The following is a 17128-nucleotide window of genomic DNA, read 5'->3' as shown; positions in this document are numbered from 1 at the left end:
TTACTATCCATTATTAGCATGTCATCTATGTATAGACAGACGATTACATGACCTTCAGGTGTGTTTTTGATATAAATGCATTTGTCACATTCATTTATTCTAAATTCGTTTGACAACATTACTTTGTCAAATTTTTTGTGCCATTGTTTAGGCATTTGCTTAAGTCCGTACAACGACTTAACAAGTCGACATACCTTTTTCTCTTTTCTTGAAGCCACGACCCCTCGGGTTGCTCCATATAAATTTCTTCTTCCAGCTCACCATTTAAGAACGCAGTCTTAACATCCATTTGATATATTTCAAGGTCATACAGTACTATGATGGTTATCAGCACTCGTATGGACGTAATCCTTGTCATCGATGAGTAGGTATCGAAGTAATCAAGGTCTTCCTCTTACTTGTACCCCTTGGCTACAAGTCTGGCTTTATATTTGTCAATCGATCCATCAGCTTTATACTTACGTTTTAGTATCCACTTACAACCTAATGGTTTATTACCAGAAGGAAGGTCCACTAATTCCTAAGTATGGTTATTCATGATGGACTCGATTTCACTATTGACAGCTTCTTTCCACATTGGAGCGTCGAGATTAGAGAGAGCTTCAATTAATATTCTTGGGTCCATCTCCGACATAAAAGTCATAAAATCTAGCACGAATGATTTCTCAACTCTAGCCCATTTGCTACGGCGTGACTCTTCGCTTTGATCGTCAATAGTCCTTTTATGACAACGTAACTAAGTTCAGAAACGTCATTTTCGTTTGAACTTCCGTTGTTATCACTTTGAACATTTTCCGTCTTATTTGAGAATAAATTTTTAAAAATATTGCATTCTGAGATTCTATGGTTGTTCCCACATGAATATCAAGAATGTCTGACTTGTAAACTATAAACCGATATGCACTACTGTTATGGGCATATCCGATAAATACCGCATCGAACATTTTAGATCGATCTTTACTTACTTTGGTTTAGGTAGTTCGACCTTTTTGCCAAGCACCCCCACACTTTTATGTATTTGTATGATGGCTCGCGACCTTTCCATAGTCCATATAGAGTTTTATCATTTTTTTGTGAGGGATTTTATTGAGAATGTGATTTACCGATAATATAGCTTCCCCCCACAAATTCTGGGGTAAGCCTGAATTTATCAACAAGACATTCATCATCTCCTTTAGTGTCCGATTTTTACGTTCGGCAACACCATTCGATTGAGGTGAGTAAGGCGTCATTGTTTGATGGATAATGCCAGATTCTGAACAAAACTCATCAAACGATGCATCATATTTGTTGGGTTGCAAGGGTGGAAACATAGTCCCACATCTAAAGTACATGGAAAAGATCATGGGGTTAAAAGGATGAAAAGTATCTCCATTGGTATGAGACCTGTTGAGGAGAGCCCAAGAACAAAGTCATGAGGGTTTAGGCCCAAAGTGGGTAATATCATACCATTGTGGAGATATTTTGATTCCATCGGTTTTAACAAATGGTATCAGAGCGAGACCGCTCTTCACCGGACTAACCGCCGGATGAGCTATGATCCAAATCTAACCATGTGGTTTGAACCTTAAACAAAGGAAGTGGGTGCTCCTGTGTCTGAATCAAGAGGATCAGACGCCAGGTGAGAAGTCCTAGTAGGTCAGGTGGACCAAGGGGCAAAAAGTCCTAGTTGCGACTACGTGGGAAGTCCTAGTAGGTCAGATAGACCGAGGGGCAAAAAGTCCTAGCTACGACTAGGTGGAAAGTCTTAGTTGGTCGGGTGGACCGAGGGGCAAAAAGTCCTGGTGGATCGAGGATTCAGACATCAAAAACGACGTTGAGGGGGGCCTGTGGTCCTTTGTTTGAGGGGGGATTGTTGAGTTGCAAGGGTGCAAACATAGTCCCACATCTAAAGTATATGGAAAAGATCATGGAGTTAAAAGGATGAAAAGTATCTCCATTGGTATGAGGTCTTTTGAGCAGAGCCCAAGAACAAAGTCATGAGGGTTTAGGCCCAAAGTGGACAATATCATATCATTATGGAGATATTTTAATTCCATCGATTTTAACAATATTATCCACCTCTATCGCTATGAATTATTTTAATTCGTTTGTCAAGTTGATTCTCAACTTCTATTTTATAGGTTCTAAACGCCTCTAAGGCTTCGTCTTTACTTCTTAAAAGAAAGACATAACAGAACCTTGTGCAGTCATCGATAAAAGTAATAAAATACTTTTTACCTCCTCTAGTTTGCACGAATTTTAAGTCACATGAATCACTATGTATTAAGTCTAGAGGAGTCGTTGACCTTTCCACCGAATGAAAAGGTGGTATCGTCATTTTTGCTTTCACACACACTTCATATTTGTGTGTTTCATCAATATTGACATTTGGTAATAAATTTAATTTTACGAGATGTTTCAGAGTATTATTATGCACATGTCCGAGTTGATTATGCCATAAATTAAAATACTCAACAACATAGCTAGAAGCATTTATTTTATTACCATCAAAATTTCAGAGTACAATCATTACAACCATTTTGAATAGACTTTATTCTAAGTATTCCTTTCCTATAAAGACACCATTCTTCGTAAGGACAAAGTTGTTGAACTAAAACACTAGTCTAAAATCAGCCTTAACAAGTGTCGATTCAGATACTAGATTCTTCCTGATGTTGGGAACATGGAGCACATCAATAAGCATTAGCTCCTTCCCAGACATCATCTTCAGAACAACCTTTCTGAGTCCGACAATCAGAGATGTTGTGAAATTGCTCATATAGAGCTTTCTCCCACTTAGCAGAGTATCCTTGGAGAACATCGCCCTATCTGAACAGATATGATGAGTTGCTCCAGTATCAATCCACCACTGCTTCGAGTTATCCTCTACTGTATTGGATTCAAACACGATCGCAGTGTGATCCAATTCCTCAAGAGAGGTTGCGACGTGGTTCGTAGCATCCTTCGGCCCCTTGGTTGGTTTCTTCGGGCGTCTGCAGTCCTTAGACATGTGTCCTGACTTCCCGCAGTTGTAGCACGAGCCCTTGAACTTCTTGCCTTGAGTCTTCTTTTTGAACTGCTTCGGCTTCTTGGCATTTGGCTCGACCATGTTGGACATTTCGTCGACAGTGCACTTCGTTCCTCTAGAGTCAGATAACTTTCGATTATCCTCCTATATTTGTAGCCTCAGGATCAGGTCTTCAAGTCCCATCACCTTTTGCTTGTGCTTGAGGTAATTTTTGAAATCCTTCCATGACGAAGGGAGTTTCTTGATTACCGCAGCTAATGTGAACGACTCGTTCAGCTTCATGCCTTCGGCGTTCAGATCATGCAATATTAATTGCATATCTTGGACTTAAAATGTCACGCTCTTGGAATCCACTATTTTGAAATTCAGAAACAGGTCAACGATGAATTTCTTCAATTCGGCATTTTCGATTTTGTATTTCTTATCAAGTGATTCGCATAGAGATTTTACCGTCTCCATCGAACAATACACATTATACAACATGTTGTCCAATGCGTTGAAAACATAGTTACGGCACAGGAAATCTCCGTGCGACCACTCATCGCATGCATCCTTGATGAGGGGCATTTTCTATAGATAAATTATGGATAGTTTGGACTGATTTGATCGTACTTTATATTATAAATTGGACTTTTAACTTGTTTCTTTATCTTGGATTAATATTTGTCTTCATCCTATTTTTCTTATCATTTTGAGGTATTTAATGGATATTAATTTTTGTGGTAATTTATTTGATAGGAAATTAGGATGAAGATAACAAATTTTGGAGGATTAAATTGCAAGAAATCAAGCTTGGGTTCAAATATGGTTCGAAGTGGAATTCAAATTGACTTAATCAGATCAAATGGATTCAACCAGGTCAATCAATATAGCCCAAGTTCAAATCCAAATCAAAGTCAATACTGTTCAGCCCAATTTAAGATCAAATCTGGTTCAAATCCTTTCAAATCAGCTCGGCCCATTTCATGACACAGCCCAAATCAAAATCAATCGGCTCAAGCTCAAGCCTAAGCCTGAGTCCAGTTTGAGTTAGGTTTACTGTGGTGCGGTCAACCAGTCCAAGTAGGTTAAAAGCCGATTAGGGCAACGGCGCAAAAGAGGCTCGGCGCAATTCTTCTAACACAGCATCATTAATAAGGAAAGGAAGCCCATCAAAAATTTTTAATGTGGGACTATTCCCCATGCATTTCCTTATATAATATTAATTAACAATTAATATTATTGACATATCCCTATATACATAGAACTATATAAAGTCTTACGACTTTTATCAATTGATGCATTCCGATTTTTTACAAAATTATATTGTCACTCCTTATACATGACACTTTAGTTACCTTTAACTAGCATCTACGTTTAACTCTCAATATCCAATGTCTCCAGCCAGTGAGAACAACTGCTTGGTAAACCAATGAATTTAAAATGTGCTAGTCTCAACAGAATCAATAATGTTTGTGCTCATCAATTCATTGACTAGGGATAATTTTAATATATTCATAATTGCACATGTAGAGATGTTCATTAGTTATGATCTAATTACAAATTCTCTCATGCTATGAATTATATTATGGACATTTAGTAAATAAGTTTAAAATCCAATTAAATACATAGAGAATGTGCACTCAAATAGTGAATTGTTATTTATCCAATAAATAGTACAACTATAAGGCGATTACCTTATGACACCTCTTAAATATAACAAATAACACATATCATAGGACTCCACGGGAGTTACCCGATGAGATCCTTTATATGACTAAGTCATCATAAAGTCCCAAAATAGTAAAAAAAAAAAACATAGAAAGAAAATATAGATGATAACATAGAAAAAAAATAGAATAAATGAGCATTAGACAACTTTCTTAGAGGATCCTCCCCATCACCTTATTTAAGGAGAGAACACCTCATTAACAATATTAATACCATATGAATATCTCATTAATACATGATTAAAGGGTGACGCTATGACCTCCGCGTCCTTTAATTATCGTAAGTTTTGTATCCTTCAATGTTAGTAATTATTGCACACCAGGAGCTAAGAAGGTTGGCAGATCAAATCGTTGGGAGGTCGATAGGTCAGTTGGTCAAACCATTGGGAGGTCGAGAGGTCGTAGGGTCGGACTGACTCGGTGAGTTGGCAACTCAAGAAGTTGGGAGGTCTGCAACTCGAGGAATCGAGAAATCCGCAACCCGAGAGATCGGAAGGTCTGGAGGTCGATCGGTAGCTAGGCAACTCAGGAACTTGATTGGGTTGTCAAGTTGGGAGGTCGACAATTCAACAGATCAGGAACTTGATCGGTCAGATCAGCTTGGCTTGTCCAGTCAGAGATTGTTGATATGCTACGTGGAGGCTATGTTGATCGGATCCTAAAACGTGCCACATAACCCTTGTATTAATAGAACCTTAACCTTACCATATGACTTCTATATATATTGACCCAGCTAAGAGCTTACCACATAGACTCTTACCAACCTCCGTAGCAATGATCACCTACTTTGCTTATATTTGTTTGATATAAAAACATACACAATATAATACATATAATTAAACGCTATATATATTTTTTTAGTTAAAACAACTTTATTATTTCATAAATTTAAAACAAGATATAAACCCAATGCATACTTGAACAGTAATTGGATTCATAAATTTATTCCCGTTCGTTATTAGGCTTCATGCATGCACGTGCATATGGCAAGCGAGTATCTGCGTAACTACGTTCAGGGTGCCGGCACTCCGGGGATCCCAGGAAGGGGAGGTAAGAACGGCACCGGAGGCAGAAGTGACGGCGTTGATGGAGGCAACAGTGGGTTGGGCGGCAGAAGTGATGGGATCGACGGCGGCAGGAAGGGAATCGGAGGGAGAATAGACGCCGGAGGCAGCAGTGGATTGGGCGGCAGGAAGGGGAACGGAGGCAGAAGCGAAGAAGGCTGCAGCAGCGAAGGCTTGGGCGGAGGCAGCAAGGGGATCATTAAAGTACTCCTCGCGGCGTGAGCAGGGGAAGCAGTGGAGCAGAGGAGGATAAAGAGGAGCGACAGGATCGATGTGGCCTCCATTGTTGCTCTCTGAGGAATTTAATCAAGCAGGTGGTGGTTTGCTTGATGCAGAGAATTGCAGCATATTTATAGGGAGGGGAGGAGGATAGAGTGGTGGCGTTGTACAACCGGAGTAGAGGAGGAGTCATGCAGGTGGTGGTTTGTTTGATGCAGCACGTGCTGGTTTATTTGCTGCTAAAATATAAACAATAGTTTTTTATTCAGCGACGTTAAGATTTCAATTTTGTGTCTTAAATATCATTGTTTATATATATATATATAGTCCTGATCTGCCGCGCGACGCATCCCGCGCGATAGCTCCGACCCACCGTCGCTTCCACCGCCGTCACGCCGTCGTCCGGTCATCGACGGCCGCCGGACCGGACGCATTGGAAAGCCAGCTCGCCAGCGCTCCGGCCGGGGCCGGATTCCGGCCGGATTGTGGCCGGAATCCGGCCAGAATCTGGCCAGAAACGCAACAGAACGACCCTTGTCCGATTTCAGCGGAAATCGACCGGATTCCGGCCGAATCACGGCCGGAGACCGGCCACGGTCGACGCGCCGGCGTCGGGCGCGTCGACCGCGGCCGGTCTCCGGCCGTGATTCGGCCGGAATCCGGCCGATTTCGGCCGGAATCCGGCCAACAGTAGCTGTTGGCCGATTTCGGCCGAAATTCGGTCGGATTCCGGCCGAATTTGGCCGGAATACGGCCACCGGACCCGGCGCCGGGCGCGTCGACCGCGGCCGGTCTCCGGCCGTGATTCGGCCGGAATCCGGCCGATTTCAGTCGGAATCCGACCGATTTCGATCGGAATCCGGCCGATTTCGGCCGGAATCGGCCAACAATAGCTGTTGGCCGATTTCGGCCGAAATTTGGCCGGATTCCGACCGAATTTGGCCGGAATACGGCCACCGGACCCGGCGCCGGCGAGTTGCGCATCCATCGCCGTCGGTCCGGTGGCCGGAGATGGCCGGACGGCGGTGAACAGCGGCGGAGAAGCGGCAAACGTCCGAGGAGAAAATACTGTGCATCGCGAAAATGGACGGTCGGGATTGATTCGCGCACGGGTGCGCAGGAATCAGTCGCGCGACAGATCAATATATATATATATATAGAGCAGCCGCAACGCTGCATTATAATGGGCGTTAATAACATTCAAGAGAGAGAAAAGATGATGTGGCACATGAACGCGTTCAATATTTTGAACGCGTTCATGTGCCAGTGGGGTGGGCCAGCCCCATATGTATTTTTTTTTTACATTTTTTAGTTTTTAATTATATTTTAAGATGTTATAACACAGGAGCATTGCGGATGCTCTGAAAACTGCTAATTAAATCGGACAATGATTCTTAGAAGTTGAATGATTTAACGGTCCATGAGATGACGATTCTGAGATATCTAACAAAAAAAAATGATAAATCTCAGTCAATCTCATGGACTCAATCTTTGGGGGTGGATGGTTCGGTCCCCACGGAAGTTTCCCACCGATCACCAGGGTAAATCAGGAAGCGCATACGGCGGCCAATCCAGATGCTCAGCATCTTTTGATTGCGTTCCCCATTTGGAAGAAAATTCTTGCAAATATGTCGTAGTTGGGGATCGAACCGCGGGTTCCTGGGTCACAATCCGGATGTCATACCGTTGCACCATTGCCTCGGGGACAAAGGATGCTGGGCATCTGGATTGATCGTCGTATGCGCTTCCTGATTTATCCTGATGGTCTGTGGGAAACTTCTGTAGGACCGGACCGACCACCCCCAAAGATTGAGTCCTTGAGACTGACTGGGATTTTTTTTTTTTTTTTTGAGATATCTAACAAGAAAATCCCAACTTACGCACACCCGCGAAACACATGCATGAGGATGCCGGGATGATCCCGATAAAGCTTCTTTCATGTTTAAATTAGTATAATACTGAAAAACAAGGAGGAAGAATAGTATAATTTAATATTTTAGTTATCTTTTGGGATAATAATATCTGCAATTTATAAAATATTTGTACAATTTAATATATATGTAGCGTATGTATGTCAAAGTATGCATGTGTGTATGACACCAAGGCAGATACTACATTGTGGACTATAAGGAGCCCGGGCATATATAAACTGACTAAGGAGCCCGGGCATATATAAACTCCTCACGACTCGGACTGCCCAAGCGGATAAATCCTTATCCAAACCTGTCTCCTTTTCATCTGCAAAAAAAGGTGGAACCCGTCTCCGATTCTTCAATGTGGACTTTATCAGCATGTACCCGATCTACCCCTTCACTACCGCAGGTTTGGACCTGATTGGGATCCGACGTGGCAGATTGATGATGGCAAGTAACCAATTGGCAGGTAGGTGGAAATTAACTTGAATGCAACCAAACAAAAGAAAATTTTGAGGTAAATTGACAACGCCGATTCTTAGAGGTTTTGAAATGAACAAAAGGCAAAATCAAGTGATCAATAGCAAGCAACATGGAGTTCAATTTGTGTAAAATTATTTAGTTTGAATTGTACTTCAATTTTCATTTTGTCTTTTTATTTGCTTGTATCTTGATCGAAAATATATTGTAAAAGGTTTTTCCATCTCAAAAGGTATTCAAAAAGGAGAAAGATAGTGAAAATAGTTTGCTTAGGATTAGGCCTTGGATGTAGTTGTTGGAATACAATCGAAGTTCCACATTGAAAATACATAGAAAAGATCTTGTAATTATAAGATGGAGATATCTATATTGGTATGAGTTTTTTTGGGTAAAGTCCAAAAATAAAACCATGAGAGTATGAGTCCAAAGTAGACAATATCATACCGTTTTGGAGATATATATGGATTCCATCAAATCTAACAGTATATATTTGTTGGATCTACGTTAAACACTGTCAGTAGAGATAATAAAATCAAGAAAAGATACCGACGTAGAAAAAAAGGAACACTTTTTTCTATTGATGTATAGACACTCCATCTTCATCTTTTCAAAAACAATATGAAGGTGATCAAAGTGAAGGTGATCAAAGTGTAATGCCCATGTCGGACTATAGATGAAAATGTCATCAAAGTAGACCAACACAAATTTGCCCATAAAAGGTCATAAGATCTGATGCATGAATCTCATAAAGGTACTAGACGCATTCGACAATCTAAAAAGTATGATCATCCACTCGTATAATCCATGTTGTGTCTTAAACATCATCTTTCATTCATCTCCGGGTCTTATCCTGATCAGGTGATATCCGATTTTAAATCTATTTTGACGAAGACCCTAGAATCGGATAGTTGATCCAACATTTCATCCAAGTGAGAAATTGAAAATTTGTACTTAACGACAATTTTGTTGATGGCTCGGCTGTCAACGCACATATGTCACAAATCATTCTTCTTTGGCACTAGTAGGGCGGGAACTGTATAGGGGCTCATGCTCTCACGGATATAATCCCTTTCTAGTAAGTTCACCACCTGTCACTGTAACTCTTCGGCCTCCTTGGGACTGAGGTGATATGTTGATCGATTGGGCAGACTCGACCTTGGAACGAGATCAATCTGATGCTGGATATCTCTCATAGGCGGTAGTCCAGGAGGAAAATCCTCTGGCATCAGCTTGATAAAATCTTCTACTGGTAAAGCCATGTCAACGATCGTGGTCATGTCCCAACACGTTCTACATCTCCAAGCTCCATCTCATCTATAAATTTGGAAACATAAAGCAAGTTAGTATTCTTGACTGGCGAAATTAGAGTAATTCCTTACCGTTGTGGCGCTAATACGATCTTCTTTCCCTTGATGTGTAGAGTATAAGTATTCTTTCGTCCATCGTGAATAACACTACGATCATACTGCCAAGGTCATCCCAACAAAATATGACATGCATCCATAGCCACCACATCACACCAAGCATTATCAAAATATTTGTTGTCAATAGAAAATCATACAAGGCATCGTCGATCTACTATTATCTCATTGTCTTTGTTCACCCACGATAACCTATATGGCTTCGGATGATGGTCTGTCTTCAATTGTAATTTTTGAGCAGCTTCATCGGACACAACATTCTCACAACTGCCACTATCAATAATCATCTTACATACTTTATCAGCAACTGTGCAAGTAGTGTGGAATATATGGGTTCTCAACCAATCATCTTCCGAGTTGGCCTTCGGAGTGAGTAGACTCTTGCGAACAACTAAGGTTTCATGACCATCACCATAAAGTACCTTGTCAACTTCATCCTCATCATGCATTGGTTCACCAATTATCTCCTTCTCATTTTCCATGTCTTCTTCAATCAATAAACTTTTGCCTTCTGATTAGTAAGAGCAGGAGCAGGCGTCCTGCACTCGTTGGCCCTGTGACCCTGTTCACCACAACGATAACATCTAGTAGATTTAGAATTAACTTGTGGTTGCTGGTGTAGTGGTTGTTATTGTGAAGGACGCGAATCTTGAGGACGGGATCAATTGTTTTAGTCACCTCTAACCATTGGCTTCAGGTTGTGCTATTTTTCAATGGCCAGTGCACGCTAATAGGCCTCTGAAACGATCCACAATGAATGAAGACTAAGGACATCTTGCAAAGGCTGACGCAATCCACCCAAGTATCGGACTATCGGGCCACCATCTATTCTTTTGTCTCTGATAAGTCATTTTGAGCAATCAACTGGTAGAACTCCTCCGTATAGTCATCGACCGATCTCACACCCTGCCTCAATATGTGAAGTCGTTGAAACAGAGTTTGAGTGTAGCCGAAAGGAAGGAAGTGAGCTCTCATCTTCTTCTTCATCTTCTCCCAATCAGTGATCTTGGTCTTACCTTGTTTCTGTCGTGAGCGTCCTAGTTGTTCCCACCAAGCGGATGCTCGACCCTTGAGTCAGATGGCAACTAACTTCACTTTCATCCGATTGGGCACTTCTTTGTAGTCAAAAATCCTTTCTATTTCGTTGAGCCAATCAACGAATTCCTCTACTTGTAAAGTTCCTGATGTTGGGTTGGTCTCTCCTATGTGACAGCGGCCCAAGCCCGTGTTTCTTTACACGGATGAAGCCCAAGCCCTCATCTATATTAAGGGGTTATCTAGGGTTATCTTTGAATGATAAGAGAGAAAAACGCAGCCAAGCAAATCAGCCGAAAAATAGATTTCGTCGCAGTTCTGTTTCAGCCTGCGCGACGTTCACTTAACTGGGCGTTGCCGCCAATTGCACCGTTGGATCTTCCTGAAATTTTGAGAGAGTATTCCCAACTTGAGGTTCTTCATTCTGAACGGTGGAGATCGTCATTGGAGTCTTCTAGCTGGTGATTTCGTCCCTGTTTTGAAACTGTCAGATTCGGTATTCTTGATTTTTAACTTCTTCTATTTGCGTTGTTAAGCGTATGATTACCAAGACGAGTTCTTGATGTTACGCTGAGTAGAAGAAGAAGTTTATGTGCTGGTTGTTGGTGGCTAGAGAAGAACACTTGTGTACCCACTTCTTTGTTGATTTAGTGGAAGTTTTTGGTGGTGCCTCAGGCCGTGGTTTTACTCCTCACATTGAGGAGGTTTCCACGTTAAATCTCGGTGTTGATTCTTATCTTTGATTGTTTATTTCCGCTGTGAAAATTTTATTATAGTCTTAAGAAAGTCATTCGACGAATTCTGGGGTGTGTTAGTTCGTGTCACATCCCTTCAAGTGGTATCAGAGCCAAGTTGTGATTTGTGTCGAGTGATGGAGGCTAATACGAGCAAGATGATTATGTTGACTGGTTCGAATTATTCTTCTTGGAAGTCTCGGATGGAAGATCTGCTTTATGTAAAGAATTATTACATGCCTGTTTTCTCTACAGAAAAACCAGAGGATAAGACAGAGGAGCAGTGGACTATCTTTCATAGGCAAGTGTGTGGATTTATCAGACAGTGGGTTGAGGATAATGTACTAAATCATGTCAGTGGAATCAACCATGCTCGAACTCTCTGGAGTAAACTTGAGGAGCTTTATGCAAGCAATACAGGAAGCAACAAGATGTATGTGATGAATCAGCTGTTGGGATTGAAGTATAAGGATGGTTCTTCTCATATCAACAACTTTCAGGGTCATATTAATCAGTTGTCTTCCATGGGTCTTAAATTTGAAGACAAGTTGCTTGGTTTGTGGTTGTTTGGTAGTTTGCCGCACACTTGGGATACTTTCAGAACATCAGTTTCGAATTCAGCTCCAAAAGGAGTGATTACATATGATATGACGAAGGCTAGTTGCATGAATGAAGAGGTGAGGAGAAAGTCTCTTGATTCTAATTCTTCTTCAAAGTCAGATATTTTGGTTACCGAGTCACGAGGGAGAAATTATAACCGTGGACCGAAGAGTAGAGATGGTAATGGCAGAAGTAAGTCTCGAGAAAAATTTACTGATGTTGAATGTCATCATTGTGGTAAGAAGGGACATATCAAGCCTTTCTGTAGGTTATTGAAGAAAGAGAATAAGCAAAGATATAAAGAGAAGGGCAAAGATAAGAAATCAGGCGAAAGTAGTGATACGGAACGCGCTGCCACTACTACTGAAGATTTTCTGATTGTCTCTGACTGTGATGTGGTTAATTTAACTAATCATGATATTAGTTGGGTGATTGACAGTGGTGCTTCTACTCATACTACCTCTCGGAAGGATTTCTTCACTTCTTACATGCCAGGTAGTTTTGGTTTTGTGAAGATGGGAAATGATGGTGAAGCAAAGGTTGTTGGCATTGGCGATATATGCTTGGAGACTAGTACTGGTTCTAAGTTGATTCTAAGAGATGTGAAGCATGTCCCAGACATTAGGTTGAACTTGATTTCGACTGGAAAGCTAGATGATGATGGTTATTGTAGTACCTTTGCAGATGGAAGATGGAAGCTTACCAAAGGCTCGATGATTGTAGCCAGAGGTGAGAGATCTTCGGCCTTATACATGTTGCATGCTAAAATTGTGAATCATGCAGTGAATGTGGTAGAAAATGTGGCTATATCTGAGTTGTGGCATAAAAGGCTTGGTCATATCAGTGAAAAAGGTCTTTCTCTCTTAGGCAGGAAAAATATCTTATCTGGTTTAAAGAATGTCAGGCTACAGAGGTGTGATCATTGTTTGGCAGGAAAGCAGAATCGTATTTCATTTAAGTCTTCATCGCCTGGTAGAAAAGAAAATATTCTTGACCTAGTGCACTCTGATTTATGTGGTCCTATGAAGACTCAGACTATGGGTGGATCTCTTTATTTTGTTACTTTCATTGATGATCATTCGAGAAAGACTTGGGTTTATACTCTGAGGCACAAGAGCGAGGTTATAGATGTGTTCAAACAGTTTCATGTTTCAGTTGAGAGGGAAACTGGAAGAAAGCTCAAGTGCATTCGATCAGATAATGGAGGTGAGTATTTGGGGCCATTTGATGAGTATTGTATACAGCAAGGTATTCGACATCAAAAGACGCCACCCAAGACACCTCAGTTAAATGGGTTAGCAGAGAGAATGAATAGAACACTCGTTGAACGAGTAAGATGTCTACTTTCACATGCCAAGTTACCAAAGTCTTTCTGGGGTGAAGCTCTTAACACTGTTGTTCACGTGTTAAATCTTACACCGTGTGTTCCCTTGAAGTTTGATATTCCAAATCGAGTTTGGAGTGGTAAGGATCCCTCTTATGATCACTTAAAAGTTTTTGGATGCAAAGCTTATGTGCATATTCCTAGTGATGAGAGAAGTAAGCTTGATTTGAAGTCAAAGCAGTGTGTTTTTATCGGATATGGTCAGGATGAGTTTGGCTATAGATTTTATGATCCTATCTCAAAGAAGCTTGTTCGAAGTCGAGATGCAATTTTTGCAGAGGATCATACTATAGAGGACATTGACAAGGTGAAATCTTCCTTTGTTTCTAGTAGTGAGAACTTGGATATGAGTATTGTTCCTCCTATGTCAATTTCATCGCAGAGTGAAGTTCAAGATGATGAACATGAGACAGATGAAATAGAAACCGAAGTTGTTGAGGACATACCAACAACTGAAACTCCAAGTGATATGCCACTCAGAAGGTCGTTGAGAGAACGACAACCATCCACCAGGTATCTAGTTAATGAGTACATTCTGTTGACTGATGGGGGAGAGCCCGAATATTTTGAAGAAGCCATGGAGAGTGAGCAAAAGGTAGAATGGGTTCGTGCCATGGATGATGAGATGAAATCACTTCATGATAATGATACTTATGATTTAGTGAAGTTGCCTAAGGGTAAGCATGCTTTGAAGAACAGGTGGATATTCAGGATAAAGCATGAACTCAACTCTAAGGCACGATACAAAGCAAGATTGGTAGTAAAGGGCTTCAGTCAGAGGAAAGGAGTTGATTTTGATGAGATTTTCTCTCCGGTTGTGAAGATGTCATCCATTCGAGTTGTGATGGGTTTAGCTGCCAGCCTTGACTTGGAGATTGAGCAAATGGATGTCAAGACTGCCTTTCTTCATGGTGACTTGCACGAAGAGATTTACATGGAGCAACCTGAAGGTTTCATAGTAAAAGGAAAAGAAGAGTTTGTGTGCAAGCTCAACAAAAGTCTCTACGGTTTGAAACAAGCCCCAAGGCAATGGTATATGAAATTTGAGTCCTTTATGGGGGAGCATGGCTACACCAGAATCAATACAGACCATTGTGTCTTCTTTCAGAGGTTTGGTGATAATGACTTCATTATTCTTCTGTTATATGTGGATGATATGCTCCTTGTTGGCAAGAATATTTCACGCATTAATCAGTTGAAGAAGCAATTGAACAAGTCTTTTGCTATGAAAGACTTAGGTCCTGCAGAACAGATTCTTGCCATGAGAATTATCAGAAGAAGAGAAGAGAAGAAGATCTTCTTATCACAAGAGAGGTATATTCACAAAGTGTTGGAAAGGTTCAATATTGGAAATGCTAAAGCAGTAAGTTCTCCCTTTCCTTCTGGTGTTAAGTTGAGCCACGATCATTGTCCTTCTTCTGAGGAGCATAGACAGTACATGCAAAAGGTTCCTTATAGCTCTGCGGTTGGTAGTTTGATGTATGCAATGGTGTGCACGAGACCTGATATAGCGCATGCCATTAGCGTGGTGAGTCGATTCTTATCTGATCCTGGAAAAGAGCATTGGAATGTGGTGAAATGGATTATGAGGTATTTGTGTGGTACCGCACACTATGGTATATGTTTCGGAGGTGGTGAGCCAAAGTTGATTGGCTATGCAGATGCAGATATGGCTGGAGATATTGATACTCGTAAGTCGACATCAGGTTATCTGATTACCTTTGCAGGGGGAGCTGTTTCTTGGCAATCTAGGCTTCAGAAATGTGTTGCACTATCTACCACCGAGGCGGAATTCATTGCTGCCACGGAAGCGTGCAAAGAACTACTGTGGTTGAAGAATTTTCTCCAAGAACTTGGATTCAATCAAGAACGGTACGTCCTCTTTTGTGATAATCAAAGTGCTATATATCTTGCGAAGAATTCAACCTTCCATGCGAAGTCGAAGCATATAGATATGAGATATCATTGGATTCGAGATGTTGTGAATTCTAAGGCGGTGCATATTGAGAAGATCCACACCGATGATAATGGATCGGATATGATGACGAAGGCGCTTTCAAGAGAAAGGATTATTGCTTGTCGTCAAGTCGCCGGTGTTTCGGCGAGCTCCTCCACATAGTCGAGAGGGGGAGATTTGTTGGGTTGGTCTCTCCTATGTGAGAGCGGCCCAAGCCCGTGTTTCTTTACACGGATGAAGCCCAAGCCCTCATCTATATTAAGGGGTTATCTAGGGTTATCTTTGAATGATAAGAGAGAAAAACGCAGCCAAGCAAATCAGCCGAAAAACAGATTTCGTCGCAGTTCTGTTTCAGCCTGCGCGACGTTCACTTAACTGGGCGTTGCCGCCAATTGCACCGTTGGATCTTCCTGAAATTTTGAGAGAGTATTCCCAACTTGAGGTTCTTCATTCTGAACGGTGGAGATCGTCATTGGAGTCTTCTAGCTGGTGATTTCGTCCCTGTTTCGAAATTGTCAGATTCGGTATTCTTGATTTTTAACTTCTTCTATTTGCGTTGTTAAGCGTATGATTACCAAGACGAGTTATTGATGTTACGCTGAGTAGAAGAAGAAGTTTATGTGCTGGTTGTTGGTGGCTAGAGAAGAACACTTGTGTACCCACTTCTTTATTGATTTAGTGGAAGTTTTTGGTGGTGCCTCAGGTCGTGGTTTTACTCCTCACATTGAGGAGGTTTCCACGTTAAATCTCGGTGTTGATTCTTATCTTTGATTGTTTATTTCCACTGTGAAAATTTTATTATAGTCTTAAGAAAGTCATTCGACGAATTCTGGGGTGTGTTAGTTCGTGTCACATCCCTTCACCTGAAAACTCAGGTAGATCAACTTGAAAACCTAAATTTAGATATCGTTCCTCTCAACCTTGACGCTCCGAAACCTTCTCATGGTAGTGGTAAGGGTTGTTGAAGGTGGATGCGGAATCACGATCATAGCTCCTTCGATCTTCAAAATCTCACGTCGTCAAATGTTGGGTTAGTTTTGCGACTTGCCTTCGCAAATCCTCCATTATCATATCTTGAACGGTACGATCATGATATTAGGCTTCCTCTATCGAAACTTGATTATTGCGACCGTGACCACCATGACCACGACCACGACGACCTTCCATCGGATCTAATGCGCTCTAATACTAACTGACGCTGGACAGAATAGTAATTATTCTTGAGGCGAAAGATTGGAGGAGAATTGGGAAAAGAACAAGTTCGAGAAATTTGAAAAAACGAATAGAAGGTCACGACGGTGCCACTTCTAGGATTTTTGTCAAAAAAAGAAAAATTTTATTAATCAACCAAACCGCTTTCCTAAACATTAACTCATAAGATGTTTATATAGACTCAAACCCTTAGAAAGATTTCTAATAAAAAAAGAATTTTTTTAAACAAACTCTAAAAGAAAGATTCCTAATAAAAAGAAAAATTTCTTAACAGACTCGAAATCCTAAAAATTTCTTAACAAACTCTAAAAGAAAGATTCCTAATAAAAAGAAAATTTTCTTAACAAACTCTAACTCTAAAAATTTCTTAACAAACTCTAAAAGAAAAAT

The sequence above is a fragment of the Curcuma longa genome, chromosome 20, assembly GCF_044706935.1.
Source record: "Curcuma longa cultivar G26 ecotype Majalengka, Jawa Barat chromosome 20, ITB_CL_G26_1.1, whole genome shotgun sequence".
Taxonomy (NCBI): Eukaryota; Viridiplantae; Streptophyta; class Magnoliopsida; order Zingiberales; family Zingiberaceae; genus Curcuma; species Curcuma longa.
Note: the sequence above shows the minus strand (reverse complement) of the source record.